This window comes from Tupaia chinensis, unplaced genomic scaffold (genome assembly GCF_000334495.1).
Source record: "Tupaia chinensis unplaced genomic scaffold, TupChi_1.0 Scaffold138568_1, whole genome shotgun sequence".
Taxonomy (NCBI): Eukaryota; Metazoa; Chordata; class Mammalia; order Scandentia; family Tupaiidae; genus Tupaia; species Tupaia belangeri.
Window position 1 is genome coordinate 631,445 of NW_006198462.1, and position 5,519 is coordinate 636,963.

At 38.4% G+C, this 5,519-nt stretch overlaps 1 pseudogene; it reads left to right on the plus strand.

Moving 5' to 3' along the window:
* Nucleotides 1-641: 641 nt before the first annotated feature.
* The window catches only part of LOC102500378 (glomulin pseudogene), a 22,295-nt pseudogene continuing 17,417 nt past the window's right edge, over nt 642-5,519 (plus strand).

The window sequence follows — 5,519 nt, forward strand, 5'->3', positions numbered from 1 at the left end:
GCTATTACACCAACTGCTGGTCCCCATAAAAACACATTCTAGAGTACATTATGAACATAGAATTACAAGACAATAAATTGAGAGTGATATGTACTCCTGATTCTTAAAGAGATGATTAAAGGTAAACAAAAATACTAGAGATATTGCAAGTCCAATTTGCCAGAAAATTGGTCCAAAAACAAATGCTACGATTTCAAAAAGGAAAACATTGTTGTACCCTGGAGAACTCACCAAATGCTTCACCTTGGGCTGAACATGGAAATGTGAGTAAAATCTGAATAGTGAGAAAAGAAGGATGTGAATCATTTTGAGAAGCAGAGATATACAACATGTGCTCAGTAAACAACAGAGAGACTAAGGTATGTGGGTTGATGTAGGGGACAGTGTCCACATGGAGCAGTGTTTGCGATCCTGTTGTTAGACCAGTGATAGGTAGTTCAAATGCCTAGCTGTGAAGTCTGAAATGTACCCTGTGACAACAAAGAGTTTTTGAGATAGTATTTTGTTGAAAAAAATCTCATTTTCCATTTAAAAATGTTGACTATTAAAACTATTCTTGTTAACATTTTGGTTATATTCCTCCTAGTCTTATTTCCATGAATATGTCATGCAAGTTAGAATCATTTTCTATAAATCTTGAAATGGAAGACATCAAAGTGAAAATTGATCCCATGTCTCAGCTGCAGAAGTGTTTCTTGTTGTCACACCAAGGTACGGGGACTAGGTGCTGGTGTCGGTGGCACACAGGTTCACAAGAAAATAACGCTTGTGGCTTGCAGTGGGGTGCTTCTGTGGATGCTTCACCAAAGGCTTCCATGAGTGAATACTCAGAACTGCCGGGCCCCTGAAGAGTATTCCACTGTGTGTTGCAGGGAAGAGGTGGTGCTGTCCAGGCAACTCACAGCCCCTGCGCTCCCTCAACCATTGCAGTGCTTACTAAATGGATGTTGCATCTACATTTTTTTTATTTGAAACATAAAATCTCCTGATAAAATGCATTTGGAGGGCCAGATCTGTGGTGCAGTGGTTAAGCTGTGTGCATAAGAATCTGGATCTCATGTGACTGACCTTGAAAAACATTCCAGATGTGTATATATGCATGCCTACATTTTGATGGGATGAAGAAATGGAAAAGAAAGGGTTGCAGCATGACCATACCCCAGTGGGGGGAGTTTTCTCTCTGTCTCTGATTCTGTCTTTCCCTCTCTCTCTTTTTGTCTCTCTAGTGAGTGCACATGCCCTCTGGCAATAAAAAAAATAATAATAATAACATTTGGAGGGACCAGCAGTTAGTGTAATGGCTATGTTGCTGGACTCGCATGTAGTCGCGTCAAGGACCCAGTGGCTTAAAACTCACGCCGGGCGCGAGTGCATGCGTGCCCAAGATCCTGAGAGGAGAATAGAGGAGAAGGGATTGCGGCGCGTGTCCATCCCCCCTGGGGGGTGATTTCTCGCTTTCTGTCTCTCTGTCTCTCTCTGCCTGTCTGGCGAGCAGAAGTGCCTAATAGCAGAAACCACTCCAAAAAAAAAATAATAATAATAACATTTGGAAACGTCTGCTCTTTGACAACCACAGACCTAGACCAATCACTGCATTGTCTAGAGTAGAAGCTTCATGTTTTGGATGAGCAGGCATATGCTCATCATAGACAAGAGTATCATTCTTGTGCTAAATGCTTTCAGTCTATCATTTATTTTCTTTATAGCTTTGATTTTTTAAAAATATAATTTAAATTTAAATGTAATGTAAATACATTTACATTTTACATATAATTAAAAATAATATATATTCAAAACTGATATTTAAATTTAAATATAATTTAAATATATTTAAGTTTTAAAATATAATTTAAAAATAATATATAATCAAAATTGATATTTCCTTTGTGATTTCTTTAACAAATCTTTCTTGGAGAAGATTCTTTAACAAGCCAAAAGAAATGCTTTCTGTAATTTTCCTTGGTTTTACATGTTTTTTTTTCCCCTCTTTCTTTTTCTTCTAATTTTAACTATTTCAGCAATACAGAAATTTTCTGGAGTATGATTTTAGGACTTTTTTTTTTTTATAAATAACTATTTCACCAATCCCATTTGTTGAACAATTCATCCATCTTCATTAATGTGAGTAATTTATATATGAAGACTTGTTTTATACTTTACCGATTGTTTTATTTACAATACCTGACCCTGGCCCATAAAAGTAGTTAGTTAGCTGTTCCAGTTTTTTTTCCCTCTAATGAATTTAAGCATCATTTTTAAGTTTCCCTGACCCTAGGGACCAGCAGTTAGCGTAATGGCTATGTCGCTGGTCTCCCACGTAGTCGACCGCGGTTCGGGTCCCGGACCCGGTGGCTTAAAAATCATGCCAGGGCGGTGTGCGGTCCTGCCCAAGATCCCGAGAGGAGAATGGAGGAGAAGGGATTGTGGCGTGACCATCCCCCCTGGGGGGTGATTTCTCACTTTCTGTCTCTCTGTCTCTCTCTGTCTGTCTGGCGAGGGCACGTGCCCTATAGCAAAAACTTCTCCAAAAAAAAAAAAAGAAGTTTCCCTGACCCTTATCTTCTCTTAATGCATACCACTCAAAATTGTTTCAGGACAAATAAGAATAGTTGTATCGATTTCATATAGGTTCGATTATTGTGAGGAAAATCTAAAGCAATGTTTTCCAAATGAATTTCCTCAAGTCACTCTGTCAGAATTGCTAAATCAGCACCTCTGTAGGACCCGGGAATCTGCATTTCAAGCAAATTTTCCAACTGAGAGCCACTTACATGGAGGTACAGGAACATGGAGAGGACCCTGCATAGTCTAGGCAAGAAATTATAGGGTCCAAAGAAAGCTGGTGATGTGATATAAAAGTAGGCAGGCATGGGCTAGCATGTGGCATGGTGATTGAGGTGGCTGGATTCTACATGGCCAACTTCATGGTTGGAGTCTCAGACCCAGTGGCTAGAAAAACATGCCAGGCGCATGTGTGTGTGTTCCCAAATCTGGAGAGGAAAATGGAGAAGAGATATGTGGTGTGGTCATGCCCCCCTGGGTGGTGGGTGAGTTCTCACTGATAGCTCTGTCTCTCTCCAGAGAGCACATGCACCCTATACTAAAACTAAAAACAAACAATAAAACAAACAAAAACAAGTGTAAAGTATGTCAGGATAATACTGGGTAGTATTTATTTAGGGCATTTGATTCTGTTGAGTTTGTTTGGAAGTTTGGGAAAAAATATGCCACAAATAAAAATAATAAATCAAGGGAGAATTTTTTTCTTTCTGGGGGAAAACGATTCATTTGTAAAATATTCAAGTTGATATAATGTCAAGATTCACAATTGTAGATATCTTAAAAAGTAGATGGCCAATATACAGTGTATTCTGGATGGGAAATCTCCTTTTGTATGCTGTAATGATGTATAGTGAATGAGTGTAAACAAAAAAGTGTAAATTAATAAAATAAAATAAATCTATCTAAAATAAAAATTAATAAAATATCAATTTCTCTCATTAAAAAAAAATAGATGGCCATGTAATTTGGCTGAGGCAAAAAAGGACTTGGAGCAGAAGATGCACAGGGGTTAAAGCATGGGCCCTAGGAATGATGAATCCAGTTTTGACACTTATAGGGTACATGAGTGACCTCGAGCAGATAACCTAATTTCCCTAAGCTTCAGTTTCATTACATGCTTGTAAATGGCAGGTGGATGCAATGATTGTCCATAGGGAGAAGATGATTGTGAAGCTGTCAGACTAGATTAACTCTCTTGTGCAGAGGAGGTAAAAATAGAATGGCAGAGGATAAAGGATTGAGGCCTGAGGAGCACATTTAAAGGACGAGGAAGTTGCGTATAAATTGGGAGAGGACAGTTAGGAAAAAGCAAGTTGAGCTCTCTAGTTTGTCACATCACTGTCAGACTCTGTGGGACAAGTTTTTGGTAGCAGCAGGACTCTTTCTTTAAATATTTGTGGGTAAAGTTTAGGACTGTTTTGGTTGATGTAGAAGCAGAGACAGGTACCATGGGCACTCACCTCCTCTCAGGACCTCTCCATGCTGAGCCTGGAAACATCTCATTGGAAGCTTGGGCTCAAATTTCCAAATATAGGACATTTGTAGTTGAGAGAACCATACTCCCTCTATCTAGGGAGTGGCAAGCTGAGCACTAGTACACCTAAAAGCACAGGGAAAGCATGATCTTTGGTATGTAAAAACATGGCTAAATACAGCTGGGGGATCTGACGATTAGGCTGTTTTTGTTGTTGTTTTTTGCCTTTTTTTTTTTTTTTGGTTGTCTTAAAGAGTTATTTATTTATTTAATTCAATTTGTTATTATTATTATTTTTTAATTTGACCAGAGAGAAAGAAAAGGAAAGTGAGAAAGCAAGCTACCAAGCCCAGGACTCAAACCGGAGTCAGACTTGTGGGAATCCTGCACCTTTAACCACCTCTAACCACCGATTAGGCAGGTTTAAACTCACAGCTTTGTCTCTGCATGAATGTGTGGCTGTAACCAACACCTACTTTATTGTACTCTCATAGCAATCAACAGATCCGTTCTACTTAGTACATTTGTATCTTTCTTGTTATAAACCATTGTGGATGTTAGGGTTGTTTAATTAAACATATTTATTATGCTTAGTTCACTAGCTAGTTGATAATAAAGGCCCTGGAGAGAAATACAAGGAAAACAGATGATTATAGAGAAGTCTGTAGGAAGTTCATGGGAGTTTATCTTTTATGACCCATTATTTCACCTTTTGTTTATTGCCTTGAAAGTAAATTCAGAATTGTCTAACAGGCATTTTAAATCTGTCAACTGATTCCTGTACCTGTTGTAAGTATTGACCTTGACTGATACTTTGCCTCTGTATGGCTGCTAGTATTCTAAATTCCACTTAATAAATACTTGGTCCTCTGCTGAAAAAGATAACAATGCAACCAATTAACTTCCTTTTTAAGACTGATTCTGGCTTTTATATTCTGGTCTTTGGGGAATGAAATGAGATCATGAATTACTTTAATTAAGGACACAGAATTCTGCTAGGCAATAGCAACTTCCTGTAATTTTCCAAAATTTAGCAATCAAATTGCAGAGTTGATAATAGAAGTTCCTGGAAAAGTGGATCCATTTTTTAACTTGTCATAACGGGGAGTAATTTGCCTAAATCTCTGGATTCTTGTTCTCCAATTTTTGTGTGGAGAACAACCTCTCAAACTGCTAATTAAAACACAAATTCCAGGGTGCGTGTGCTTGCGTGCCCAAGATCCCGAGAGGAGAATGGAGGAGAAGGGATTGTGGTGTGACCATCCACCCTGGGGGGTGATTTCTCACTTTCTGTCTCTCTGTCTCTCTCTGTCTGTCTGGCGAGCGCACGTGCCCTATAGCGAAAAAAACTCTCAAAAAAAAAAAAAAAACCCACACACACATACACACAAATTCCACACTCTGATATTTAGGTTACAATAGGTATGAGATAGAGGCCAAGGCTTTGCCTTTTTTTTTTTTTTTTTTTTTTATTTTAAGAAAT